Source organism: Dermacentor variabilis, unplaced genomic scaffold, assembly GCF_050947875.1.
Source record: "Dermacentor variabilis isolate Ectoservices unplaced genomic scaffold, ASM5094787v1 scaffold_163, whole genome shotgun sequence".
Classification (NCBI taxonomy): domain Eukaryota; kingdom Metazoa; phylum Arthropoda; class Arachnida; order Ixodida; family Ixodidae; genus Dermacentor; species Dermacentor variabilis.
The window spans coordinates 33,435-48,110 of record NW_027460328.1 but is presented as its reverse complement, the minus strand read 5'-3'; the positions used below and the strand labels follow the sequence as shown (position 1 = coordinate 48,110).

The window sequence follows — 14,676 nt, the reverse complement described above, 5'->3', positions numbered from 1 at the left end:
CGTCAGGTTAGTCAAAAACTTACAACAACACCTTTACCAGTGTACTTTTCACTGCCAATAGAATAAGGATGTATTTGATTGTAACTCTAAATCAAAACTTTGAATGCGGCAATCTGGACACAAGTACTTGCCTCTTTTTTCTCAAAAATGAGAAAATACCTTTCAATGCTAGACTACGCGGTAAAAACTAGAATATATGTCTTAAAAGAAGGAAAGTAATTTCAGTGTCCCCTGATGTGAAAAGTGCAGCTGTAGTCATGCTAAAGTTAAGAATTATAAAATACTTCTTTTGATGTTCACCATGTAAAATACAATTTTACGCGATTATGGTTGTGACATTGTAGCATTCAACCTACCGGCCCTCTAGCTAAATTATTTATTCAAAACAGAATAGTGTCATGAACAATATTATTCTTTGCCTAAAATTTGGCGGAGTAAAAATCAGTTCCTTCTTATTTTAACTATTCGCATCATCAGGCCATTTAAAGAGAATCATCAAGACTGGATTAAAGATCTCGTCTAATGTTCATCTCTAGACAAAAAAGCTCAACTCGTACTTTTGGACGGCATTCGGTAGCGTTAAGGCATAATCAGGAAGAAACACATACGCACGTCACTTTCGGGGCCTCTTGACCCTTGCACTCGGCCTACTTCCAGTCGCTATGGGCCAATTTTATGGTGAATACGTTTTCAACTACTTCAATATATCGGATAAAATGGTAAGTAACAATGTATTTCATTTCATAAATGTCAGATAAGCACTGCCTCTTTGGCCGAGACGAGAACGCGCATCTTACTGAGTTTCCACCAGGAGATACAAAACGACTGGTTCCCGTGCCTAATGGTACATTGTTTTGAAAACGTGTCTTCACAGGGCGAGAAAGTCCGAACTGAAAGTTCGCACCCGCCACGCACTGGTGCAGAACAGCACCGGCAAACATTATTTGTTGGTCTCGCTAAGTATGTGTACCTCATCTTTAAGTGGAGTGAGCTACAGGAAACTGTATCAATAGCTTAATCTCGAAGGCGATTAATTATAATCAGTCGGCTATGCATCTTGACTAACCGCTCCTCTACGTCATCTAGATTTACATGAAACATCGCCTAAAATGCTGATTTTTGGCAGGAGTTATTCCAAATTTTTCGTAAATACAGTACCGGTAGAGATTTAACGGTACCTAGATTTCGACATTGCATAATCAGTATTCAAAGCATTCTCACAAATGTTTTTAAGGTTACCGAAGTCTGTTTCATTGTCACTGCGGTCAAAATCAATTCCTTTACTGTATACGTTGATATTACCTTATCACATCGATTCAAGCAAAAATGCCTAGTTCATAGTAGCATTAGGGCTAGAAACTCATTCAAAATATTAGAATCCAAATTCCTCGTACTTTGAACACATATAATAACGACCGTTGGTAATGAAATATGGGCTTTCATAAACAGGAACACAGTTGTGAAGCGCCTATTCCAAGTGCCCTTCCTACGCGAAGCATTCTTTGACTCATTCGAAGCTCTTGGAGAATGTTAGTGCATAGCATTGTTTCTGGCCTTGCGAATGCAAAACATTGCGGGTCCGATGATAGGATCGCTGAGGAAGATTGTTCTCCCAGCACATCAGCCTGATGCTCTGTTTGGCGAATAGGGACGCCAAAAATACTGGATGCTTCTTGGTATCTGAAGCTTTAAAGAAAGGGCGTCTTAGTTTTCTACACGGAGTAACGGATGACCTGTAGGCGTACTGGCCGCTCTTTCTTGATTTGCCATGAATAACAGCGCAGACTAAAAACAATAACGCAAATGCAAGGAGGAAGGATTCGTATCCATCCAGCCATCTGGAAGCTGCGCTGTGAACAACGTTTGCGCGCTCGGGCACAAGATCATGTTATAATGTTTATCAGCTATAGCAAATACATCGTCCACCTCTACAAGCGTGACAACGCTTCATTAGCAGAGGCTTATAAAGTTTAGACGCTGATGAAGGGCATAACATTGACGCCTTTCAAAAACTCCTTGAAAAGTCCCTCCGCAGTGTGGGGCACGAACCACCTCGTAGTATTTCGTCATCACTCGCTGCTATTCGGCGCCAATGAAATTGTTCATTCATGAGCAGGTGGCTCGCCAGCTGTGGCTCGTGCCAGTTACTCAACACCAGCAGCCACCACAGCAGCCATAGCAGAAGAAGGCAAGCTCTTTAAATACTCTGCTTTGTCATGTAATTATATAACCGATCACCGAGACCCTACCAGCGCCCCCTCAGCAACAGCTTGTTACTGTTCTTCTGAGTTTCCTCAAGGCAGTGAAGGTGCAGTGACCTCAAAGCTATTCTTTGTTTCACGTAGTGTCGTATGCGACAACTTCTCACCCTATGAATTCTTGGCGTACTGACAACACACAGCAAATCTATTCATTGTCTGGTTAGGTTGCAAGAAAATAGGCTTGCTTTTTTTCGCGGCATTATTCGCGACACTAAACAACTACATGAGTCAGCCGAGGAGGCCATCTATAGTTAGTGTTACCACACGCTTTGAATTGCTGCTTTCCAAGAGTCGTCACATGATTCAGTGAGACTGTAGTTACAGTCTCTAAAGCTTGCCTGCAGCATATAACGAGCCGTCATTGCATGCCTAGTTGTTTTTGATTTCCGTAAATGAAAATTTCAGTAGCGATGCATTCGCATTAGCGATGACATATGTTGCTTTGTTTATTTCCTCCGGTATTGTTATTTTTTGCATGTTGTTCATCATAACACGGAGAACAGCAATTTCAACCGTGCTCTGCAATGTGACAGCTCAGGGGATCTCACAATTGTGCTGAGCTGCGTAGTGATTGGACGGTGTGACAGCTCAGGGGATCTCACAATTGTGCTGAGCTGCGTAGTGATTGGACAAACGCATCTATTGAAGATATCAAGAATTTCTCGGGGAAAGCTTCTGGCGTGGATGATTTCACTAGCGCGTTCTTCATCTGCGAGTTTTGTAGAACATTTTTTAACACTCTACTCATCATGTATTTTCTCAAACAAGCGATGTATGGTACTACGAAAGAAACTATTTTTTTTTCTCGTTTGCTATACTTAGTTATGTTATAGACAACAAACCCGGAGTTAAACGATCACTTCAATTGCACGAAACGCGCAGGGTAGCGAATTTTCTAGCCATAGTTCCCAAGACACACTACCATAGAAAAATTAAAGCACCTGTCTGGTGAAAAAAAAAACGAAATCGCGTCTTTACCGTTGCTTCCCATCCAGTTTAACGAATGTCAATCTGTGCCGTTCCTATTAAAGGTTAATGTAACCATTTTCCTTTGACCTTTGTAGATTGGCGTCAGCCACAGTTCATTCTAGCCAAAACCTTTACACGTGAATTAAATATGATGGTTTAAACATGACCACGAGTAGCCCGGAGAGAAAAAAGGTCAGGATTTAACACCAGGAAGAGTACCGGAGTTTTGACATTTATCAATGAATTCCATCATTTACGTTCTTTATGTTTTTTCGATCTGTTGGCACAATTTTTCTTACTTTTTTTGCAAGATAAGGATATTTATATGAACTGCTAATAAGTCGCATACACATCTCATCTCAAGCACTCGTTTTGGCGAAGATGCAGCGCTCCTATCTGTTTGCACTCTTGACAGTAGTGCTTAGTGTTCTTCTAGTTGGGATGGTTTTCTCCGATGAAATATTCATTGGAAACACCACTGTAACTATAAGTAAGTCCCCAATATTCTTAATATTTCCCAGTTTTTTTTCTACACCAAGAACATATCTGATATCGTGATTGCCTGATGTCCACTGGCTCTTTCATTATAGGCTAACTCGTAGATTAGCAGCGCACAGTTTGCAACGGAGGACCTAAAAGAAATATTTCGCAGGCTAGTTGGTACGTTGTCATCCAAAACTCAGTACCTTTAGCTTCAAGTCGCAAGGCGGGGAAACGTAACAATATCATTCATATTCAATTCTGTTGGAGGATTCATTATTCTTCTGATTGGCACTCCGGCCACGCTGCTAACGAGATTGATTGGCTGAGAATTATGCATGATAACAGTGGAGTGGTACAGCGTAATGAATTTCTAACATTATACTAGCCTAGGCAACGACGGCGCACAAGCGACTTAAACTGGCGCTGGAAAGTGCCAGTCACGTACTTGTCTTTTCTGACGATTCTGTGCATGTAACTGTATGAAAATGCCGGCACCTTCAGAGTGACGAAAGTTGATCAGCAACAAATGCGAGTGGCCAGCCTGCTCACTCATAACAGCATGACGTTAAAAAAAATACCATAACACAAAATATTCTGGTGCATCATCATGCTCCTGATTTGCGAGGAACGTAGCATCAGCGAACGCCAAAGTGATGTATAATCGATTTAAAGTAATATTGTGTCAAGTGCCATTGTAAGCATAGCGAGAAAAGCACTTGATATTCATTCATTTTTGACCGTCGTGTCAATTCGTCAAAAAAGTATTACTCTTTCTATCTTCGCATAGGCGACGGCAAAAAATTATTATTAAGACCTGTTGATTGTAAAAGAAAACGTTGCCTGCTACCCACTGTACCTATAACTTGTACCTTCCTGTTAAAAAAACTATCTGAAAATTTAATGAATGAACCTGCGGATCTAATTCGTTTCTGTTTCCCTTCAAGATTGTAATCGAACAGCTGGGCCCTGCTTATACCCACAAGGTGAGCTATTCCCACCAATAATTTTTGGCAATTTTAGGTGCACTGCACAGTATTGAGCAAAAATCAAACATAAAGTATTACTACTTGAATTCTAATGTATATGGGTTTAAATCTTAATGACTAAAGATTGTGGGACGCTGCTAAAAACGAGTTCGCTAGATCAAATCGCGTCGGTCCCTCCTGCACTTCGATCCAGGCGAAATGGACAAAATTCAACAATTACGATGCTCTCTATTGCGAAATTTTAGCGCAGCTCTACACATGTTTACAACTCACGATATATAGGCGAGCTCGTACAATTTGTATCTTGCGGCACGTTGCAAACAAAGCGATGTTTGGCGGGACAACATCGCCATTCGGGAGACCGCGAGGAGCAGTGCATGCCTGACGCGGGAGGCGGTTCATAGCTGCCGCCGCAGACAGATCTCCGCTCACCCAGCGCTTTGGCGAACAGGCGACGCGTAGCGTGCCTCGACGCGCACGTTCCTACGAACCGAGCGGAGGCGAGCGAGCGCCTCAAGGTACACTGACGACGTGCGCTAATCTGACTCCATCTCGAAGCCATCGTCGCCAAGATCCCTCTTACACGGCACTATGCTTTTCTTCTCCCACTTTCGCCATACCCTGCTTCTCGCGCTATCTTCGCTTTTGCCATCGGTTATCGCCCGCTGCCCTCCGCGTTCCCTCTCATCATTTCGTTTCGCTCGTTCGCTCGGTTACGAAGTACACTGTGAACGGAAATAACTCCCAGGTGGGTGTGTAATGCTTGTCCTCTAGCAACCCCCCGGTTGGAGTTTATTATGATCAGTAGTATCGGAGTAGAATCTATAGTCCGTGCGAGCGGAATTTTTGCATAGAACCATTGCAGCTTTTCTTTTTTGTCTTTCCTTTATTTTTTTGCACTGGACCAAGTTCTTTCTACGTGTAGCGGGAGTATAAAAAGAAGCATCGCGTTAGTTTGCGTCAAGATTTTTATATGCAGAAGCTACTGCTCAAATTTTGCAATATACGTACAAGACTGCGTCAAGTTCCACGAAACAAATCAATGACAGCACATAGATCGTGACATACATAAACATTTGAGAAAGGTCTAATGCAGAACTTCGAAAGACATGCAAAATATATGCGACACAGAAGAAGCAACGCTGCCAGTACATATAGCCACGATACGGTGACTCTCGAAACCGCCTAGCGAGCAGCTCTGCTGTTTTCAGAATTACCACTCATATGCTCGCTCATGCGAGAGCTGCCCTTCTGAAATTAACAGAATACCTTAATTAACACAAAAGTGTTCATTGACAATTGTGAGAAAATAAGTGAATAGCGTAATTTTCAAAGTTAGCATGCCATTCTGTGAGTTCTGAAGCGACTTCACGCACTGCAGGAGCTCGCGGCCAAAAAGTATTGCGTTAGCTACAGTAAGCAAGAAAGGTGTAAGTGCGCGTGCTTCATGTCAAAATTAATTTTGTGCGAAATAGTGGTAGCGTAGGGAGAATTTATTACGTGCGAGCGTGACCCACAGCAGGCGACGTAACACCGAAAAGTGCGCAGTCATACATTTTCTAGACCGCACTACTTGCTCAGCGCCGAAGCAATCTTTCTCGGTTATGAAAAGAAGCTACATCGCGGATCTCTCGAGCGAATCATCACACTCTGAGCCAGCAGCCAAGCTCCTAAATGAATGTTTGGGTAGAGCATAATGGTAATGCAATATCGGAGGCAATGACGTGACCAAAACCGAAATGCGCGATAACAATTCGATTCACATCACTCAGTAAGAAGCTTTATTTACAGTACGCATACTCATGTCCTACCATTTTTCTTAGGCGAGGATATCCGCACAAAGATGCACAGAAAGAGTTGCTTCCACTCCGGTCTTTCTCACGGGCAGCACAGCATCGCCACGAATTTGGAATAAGTAATTCCTGGGCGACTAGCACGCACGTCGTCGCTCGAACAGTGGCTGCGGTTGCGATTGCTACGTGGTCCTCTCAAACCGTGCACCAGACGTTGGCAGGATTTACCCGAAAAGATATAAAGGTCGCATTCAACGTACTGAAGAACACAAGCCACAGTCAGGCCGAAAGAAAACAGTCAAAAACCGACGCGGCCTATTCAAATACATGTAAAACTCAAAAACGTTTTTATGAGATAACCCATGGACCGATTTTAATGAAATTTGTTGCAATTGAAAGAAAAAGTTTAAATCTAGTGACCGTTGGAAGCGGAATCTCGATTTAGGGCTTGAATTTTCTTCAAATGATTTTCAAATATTCACCGTTTGAAAAAAATAGAAGCACAAAGTTTACAAATTTATAGCTCTGCATCAAGAACTGATATCGCGATTCTGTAAACGGCATCCATTAGATCAATCAAAGCGAAAAAATTCAATATGTCATTTTACATCTTACATGAGTTTGTTACGTTGTGTACAAAGGTTTTGCACAAGTTGGTATTTCCCTATTATTAAATTTTTTATATTCATGTGTAACATATCAATTTTGTGCGCTCTAGGTTTACTGTTTGATGCAACTAACAGAATTGTAGTATCGTTTTTGGTTTTTGAGTTACAGAGTTCTAAACTTGATAGTTTTGTTTTTTTGAAAATTTTAGATTTTTGCCAATTTTTAATAAAAGATAGACCACCAATCTCAAAAATTCGAAACAAACAGTCACTACATTTTAAGTTTTTCTTTTAAATACAACAAACCTCCTCAAATTTGGTGCAGTGGTTGCTGAGAAAAACGAATTCTCCTTTTACATGTATTTAGATAGGAGCACCCGAGCTAAAGCTTCCTCTTAATATACATTCCGATAACTTCAGAAAGGGCGAGGTGGCGCTTCCTAGCGAAGACAGGTGTGCCAAGCATGTACCTGGGTGTCTTCCTAAAAGTACTGCGTGGAACACATACTATAGCTGTCTAAAATATATTCACGCTATCATGCTTGTCATGGGCAGCGGAAAAGAAGACTCCACTTTTAATGACCTCGCACCAGTTTCGGGCACTAACAGGCAAGTGCGCAGCATAGATCGCGGGCTGGTGATCACATTGAAAAGCACTGCATGAATTTACACTTCGTTAATTGCAGAAATATCATTCAAAAGCTTCCACGCTTTTTTTTCTGTATTGAACAAAGTGACCAGGCCGCAAGCGACATGACTTGAAACATGTGGTTTTGCGATACGCGGACGGCATCTGTGACTTAAGGAATTAGCTGGAGCAGAGAGAAAATCTCGCACAGTCCAGGAAAGCAGCTATATAAATGAGTCAAGCAACATAAATAGAAAAGAAATAGAGCACGCTGGCGTCGATGGATCGCGTGCCGAAAGCTAGAAAGAGGCGAGCTTTTCACTCCGTATAGCAGAACGCACGGGAGAAACGCCGCGAGCTCAGGTTGAAGCCGCGAGAGGAAACGTGTGCTTTGGGCTGGGTCACATGCCTCGTCGCGTCCTGAGCTCGCAACACTCCAGCGGATTCTACGTCGGCAGCTACTGAATCGTATTCAAACATTTTACGGTCCAGCGTATGGACGGCGTTTTACACGTCATTGCACACCATAAAATTTCTGACGGATCATTGATATCTCTTTCTTCAGGCATAACTAATCAAGTCAAGAAAATAACATGAATACCTATGTATCCAAAGCATGTTAGATATCCACAGTGGCTTCAAATAATCTGAACCATAGGAATTTTTTTACCACCTCCTGCTTTCTTTCACTTAAAGGCCAGAACATTGTACAGAGAGAGAGAGGGACTATACAGTGTGCACGCAAACCCTGCGTTCAAAGAGTGACCTTGCACTAACATACGAAGCCCATTAAAGGCTGAAATATTTTTCTTACAATGGTCTCTGAATGGCACGTAGGTGTCCCTCCAGACAGTGAACTATCTCCAAAGAAATAGAAGTTGGGATAGTGAGAAATACGCAACAATCGCAAGAAGTACAAGAAGAAAATGGTCATCTACACAATAGTAGAACATTTTTTGCATAAAGAATAGACTGAAGCGCTATGAATAGTGTCAAAGACTGCTCATACAGATTATCACCCTCAAGAGAGCATACTTCAAGAATCACAGTAACAACTTCCGCTATCTCCAAGGCAAACAGCTTCATAACATTCACGTGTTGCACATTGCCCGGAAAGCTTGCATGCCGGCCGACCAGGAAAAACGACAGCCTCGAGCAAGGCATGTCCATCCAGCATGTCCCTGGGTTGTTACAAGGCAAACAGAAAAAAGAACTTCTCAAAAGGAAAAAAGAAAATTCGTCTACAGATCAACCGTGCGACGGATGGTTTTCCAGTAGCTACAGTAAACTATTTGAAGTAAGGAAGCAACTCTGTTTGCTGAACGACGCGAAATTTTTTTCGCATCTCAAACCGCAAGTAAACGGATTAAAGTAAGTGAGTGTAAGTATCGAGTAGCAATGCCTTCTTCGCCATTCTGGCACTCTTATCATGTCACTCTTATTATCCAACATTCACGGGTGGTTTATCCCAAGGATATCAATGACAGAGTCGCTCTGATTACTGGTAAAGTGCAAAAGGTCCGAAAAGAAAGGGCATCAGAAATGTAACTGCTACAATACTGCGACACGATTCTTCGGAAATCTTCTAGCTGTAGAAACGTTATCAAAAGAAGATGAAAAGTTCTGCAAGTTGGTGTAACCGCATATTGTAGTGTCGTCGCAAAACAAGACAAAAAGACGTAGAAGTCTACGGGAAAAGCACTGACGATTGAATAATTTTAGGTCAAACACATTCCTGGTATAGACAATATCAAATCGATTGTTTACACAAGCACAACCAAGACCAATTGTCACCACCTGAACACTACACAGAACCAGCTGTCAATGTGTGTAAGTTCGTGCGAGCGCGATTATGTAAAAGACTTTTATTTTATCTAGTGTGTACATATAATAATTCATTGTGTACGAACTTTCTTAGATGCAAATCAACGCGTTTGTCGTGGCCTTCATGGTATTCTTGTTTTGGTTTTTGAGCTGTTTGGAAATGTTAAATTTTTCTGCACAAGAAAAAATGGGTAAATGACTTGACAGCCAGACGAATTCAGCAAAAAGAATGATTGCTGTTGGAGAGAACGTAATTTTAGTAGGCTACAAGTATTTTTAGTTCCGCTCCCTCATGGTCGCCACCACTGACGACATGTCCCCGAAGGAATGGACCATCATTGATGCGCTAGCGTTAGGTTTGCAAGAGTACAAAGCCAATCGCGTGGTAAATGATGTTGAGAGGGTATAGTGGAAAGTGGAAGCAATATATACATTTATATATATATATATATATATATATATATATATATATATATATATATTGTTTCTACTTTCACTGTTTTCCATCTGGACAATATGGTCCAGATAGCAGAAGCAGTCTTCCACTTCAGGCCACGAAGAACGGTGTCAGTCATGTGCTCGAACGTTGCGGGCGCACTGCAGACGCCGAATGGCATTACATTAAACTCGTGTAGCCCATATGGTGTGGAAAACGCTGTTTTCTCTTCGTCGACGTCGTGCAAAGGTATATGCCAGTAGCCTGAACGCAGATCTAGACTGGAGAAGTACTCGGCACCCTGCAGGGAATCCCAGGCATCATCTATTCGCGGCATAGGGTATACATCCTTGCGTGTGATCTTCTTAAGTGCTCGGTAGTCGACACAAAATCGAGCAGAGCCGTCTCTTTTGCGAACCAAAACAACAGGGGAAGGCAATGGGCTAGCAGAGGGGCGTATTATGTTCCGTTGGAGCATGTCGGTGACGTTCTCGTCAATGACTTTCCTCTCGGCTAGCGATACGCGATATGGTCTACTGCGCACGATGGATGTACCATCTCTCTCTATCCGATGCGTCGTAATCGAAGTCTTTCCCAACGAAACCGAATGAGCGCCAAACGAATCTTCATGTTTTTCGAGCAAAGCAAGCAACTCTTGTGACTGCGAAGGTGTCAGGTCGGAATAGATAGCAGTTGCAAGAGCTGCAGGAGATGCGGCCCGTCCGGTACACGGAATTTCATAGGAAGCTGCTTTAAAAGCGACGACAGAGATAGACTCCGATTCAGTGGCGCAGGCCAATTTAGTGCCTTTAGGGGTGAGAATCTTTTCGGATGTCGGGTTTGTAGCGTAGAGAAGTGCAGAGCCATGTTAAAACCAAACCAGCCCTGATGCAAAGGCTATCCCTCTTGCCAGACAGCGTGCAGATACGAGCACATCGCCGCCGCCGTCAGTGACATCAGACGTGATAGTAAGATTGTTTTGATGGCGAGGAGGCAGCGTGGTATCTTCTGCAGCAAACAAGGGAAGGGGTGCGTCATCTGCACGAAAGTTATAGGTCGTGTCGGTGATGTGGAGAACGCGTTGCCCGCAGCAGATGGAGGTGGAGGCCGTAAAAAGAAAATCCCAACCCAATATAAGCTGCTGGGCACAATAACTGAGCACTGCGAATTTTACGTAATGCAGAAGTCCATCGATGGAAATACGAGCTGTGCACATGGGCGTTGGTCGAATGGGGGCCCCTTGAGTAGCGAGTAGTGTAGGTCCATCATAGGCGGTCGTAACATTTAGGAGTCGGGAACACAATTCACGTTGAATAACTGAAACACTAGCGCCAGTGTCTACCAAAGCTTCTGCTTGTACACCTTCTACTACAACCAACACATTGCACGGACGCGATAGAGGAATTTCTGTCCTGTCGTTCGATGCAGCTTTTCCTCCACAAGCTGCATAATTAAGTTTTCCGGATGACGCTCGGCGAATTGAGAAGCAGGTCTAAGTGGGGACGTAGAGCGACGAAGGGGTGACGGCGAGCAGCGTCTTGCAGGGTGGTACGTCGGAGCCATCTCGGATGCTAAAGTAGGCGACGTAGAGCGGCCGCGCGGTGGAGCATAAGGACGGCGTTGGTGATGGAGGCTCCCTAGACGTTGGAAAATAGCTCCGGGCGAAAAATCATCCCTTTCGTATACGTCATATCTGCGACGTTCGTCTTGCTGGCGCTTTCGGCAAAAATGTGCTATGTGGCCACGTTAGCCGCAGCAGAAGCAGATGGGACGAGGAGGACGCCACGGTGGATTGCTGGTTTGGGTAGGTGCGCTGGTAGTTATTGAAGCCATGTAGGCCGGCGTTGGTTTTTGAGGCATCACTAGAACGATGACTGGAGTAAATGCGGCTACTTGCGCTTACGTTGTTGAGGTCCTCGGTGTCAGAGGGTCCGTGTACGCTGCACCAGCCGTGGACGCCAATTCCTCCTTGACAACGTCTCACAGATTGGTATCCGAGGCATGAGAAGGCATAGGCCATGCGGCGTATCCCAAGATACTGCAGCTCTTCTCGAATTATTGCGCGGATCATTGCTCGTAACGTGGGGTCATCGGTGGTAGTGTTTGCAGTGGTGTCTGGTTGCAGCCGGACTGATTCGAGTTTATCAAGGCGCTGGCAAGTAGCGGCGATATCAGCGATGGTAGCGGGGCTCTTGATGGCTAAAGCATGGAAAGCGATAGCACCGATGCCTAGAGTATGTGGCAAACCCTGTCTGATTCGGTCATGGCCATATTCACGCGTCGACAAAGAGCAAGCACATCCTCGATGTACGACATATAAAATTCCCCGAGTTGTTGCATGCGAGTGCCAAGCTTCTTTTTGCGAGGGCGGAACGAACAGCCGGTGTGCCAAACAGTTGGCAGAGCTGCTATTTGAAAGCGCCCCAGTTCGTGAAATCAACCTCATGCTTGAAAAACCAAGTCTTCGCTACTCCTGTCAGATAAAAGGCGACGCGACGTTGCTTGGACGCATCGTCCCAAAGGTTAGCCGAACTCACTCGGTCGTAGTCGTCCAGCCAATCCCTGGCGCCTTCACCGCGCAGTCCAGCAAACAGATGGGGATCACGCTGGTGCCCACTGACAATCCTACACAGAGAGGCTGGGGTAGCCGAGGCCGAGATGGTGGATGTAGAAGTGCCTGTAGATGTAGAGCGACATGCTGGCGGAGAGCTGGCACAATCGGCGACCCGATGGAAGCTCCAGGAGGCTGAGCGGGGAGTCAGAGGACGGAGGACCGAACAGCACACTCCAGCACTTGTGACAAAGCAGTTACCACGAAGTTTATTCCGCGTAGAAGACGCGGCGAACCAACCGCGCCTATAGCACGGATCACACTTAAGAGCAAACCTCACAAGCGAAGATGAAGAACCCGATGTGAACCCTGCATGATGATGATCATGTACAGATGACAAATAGCTTATAAATGCCCACTATATATATATATATATATATATATATATATATATATATATATATATATATGCGTTTCCTACGATTTCGTAGGGGTCCGGCCTTCAGCGACGAAGGTGAGACCCCGGCGGAACCGTAGGAAATAAAGCATTATTTTTTTGCGTACATGCCTACTCAACAATTGCCCGTGCAACTACCAGACGACCGGATCCATCCATAGCTAAATTTGCAGATTGTCTGCGTATGAACGCATGTATTGACCTCGGGGTACTTCCAATTGCGCTCTTGATGAAGACCGCACCACAACAGAAACACCGAAATCAACTATCTCACATGTTTGTGCTTGCTCTTTCGCATGCACTTCTTTCACCTTATTAAACACCGAATGCCATGAACTATAGTCCTAGTTACTTCTTCAATAATTATATATATATATATATATATATATATATATATATATCGACATGCCGGTCATGCAACCAGGGGGCTCCTAGACCAAAACCTTGAAATGTGATCCACGCGTTTTAAATCATCTCTATAGGATCTCAAATAACTGCGACGTAATGCTAACCGACAAGGGTGGCGATATGGGCTTATAGGTCGGTCGTCATAGAATGGTATCTCTATAGCGCAACAAAACACAGACACAAGAAGAAACGAAGACGAGGACCAGTGCTCGTCTTCGTTTGTTCTTGTGAAGTGTTGTGGCGACATGTCCTGATGCTTTCTTGTAGCTATATATTTCGTGCAACTTGCCAATAAACCAGTTCGAAGTCAGCGCTCTGTTCCTTTATCTGGCCGGCTCGGCTTGTTTCTTCCTTCGTATGTTGCACTGAATCAGTTTTAGAATGCAATACCAACTCGCCCAATACCTTAACCCTAGTGAACTGTAATAAATGCTTTGACTTTAACACTATTTTATTCAATCACATTTATGTGTCGTTCTTGCAGCGTGTTACTGTTCAATGCCGAAAGTCGACCTACAACACGGACCGCAAATTTATTCTTTCAACAATCATACAAAACAATGCCATTTCATCAAAGCTAACTATAACGACAGCTGTAACGCTTTTCATCGCCACGACGCTTGTGACTTCTTCTGTGGCAATGCGACAGATTACGAATATTACTAGACAGCGGACGAAGGGGTGATGAGAGAAACACCTACAGCTGCACATAACACTGAATAAAATTTGACTTCCCGAATGTAGCTGTTGTGTGAAGTTATTTAATAATCACAATACATTCCTTTTTGGTGATGGGTGTTGTCGGCCAATAAGTTTTCTCCCCGCAGACCATTTTCTTCTTCAACATTTTTTCCCGTCTTCTCAGCTTCCCTTCCGTTCATGCGTATGGTGTAGTCTATTTCAACTTGCGCGGTTTACTTTAATTGCATTTCCTGGTGTACTGTGTGAATACATTTCAAATTGAGACACACTGTATGCCACTATTTATTTTACATATTTATTTATACATACTGCAGCGCAATTTGCGCTATAGCAGGAGTGGGTTAAGGAAAGGTACAGAAAATGCATCGGAGTATACAGCGGTAAACACAAGTGTACACTTTTAAAGAGCACTGATGAAAGGAAAATTCACAAATAAACACAAGTGAACACTTTTACAAAAGAGCACTGACGAAAGAAAAATACACAAGAAGTTATACAAATGCTGCCAGGCATTGGTGAGCACGATTATGCATCTGAGATGGCGGTTGCAAAAATTTGGGACACTATGCT

General features: G+C 43.7%; 1 long non-coding RNA gene across 1 annotated transcript; it reads left to right on the top strand.

The window, feature by feature from the left end:
• The first annotated feature begins 3,587 nt into the window (after positions 1–3,587).
• On the top strand, positions 3,588–14,137 carry LOC142568123 (uncharacterized). The gene is made up of 3 exons (XR_012825363.1): positions 3,588–3,720; positions 4,658–4,696; positions 13,889–14,137. It is a non-coding gene; the product is annotated as an uncharacterized LOC142568123 (long non-coding RNA).
• Positions 14,138–14,676: the final 539 nt, after the last annotated feature.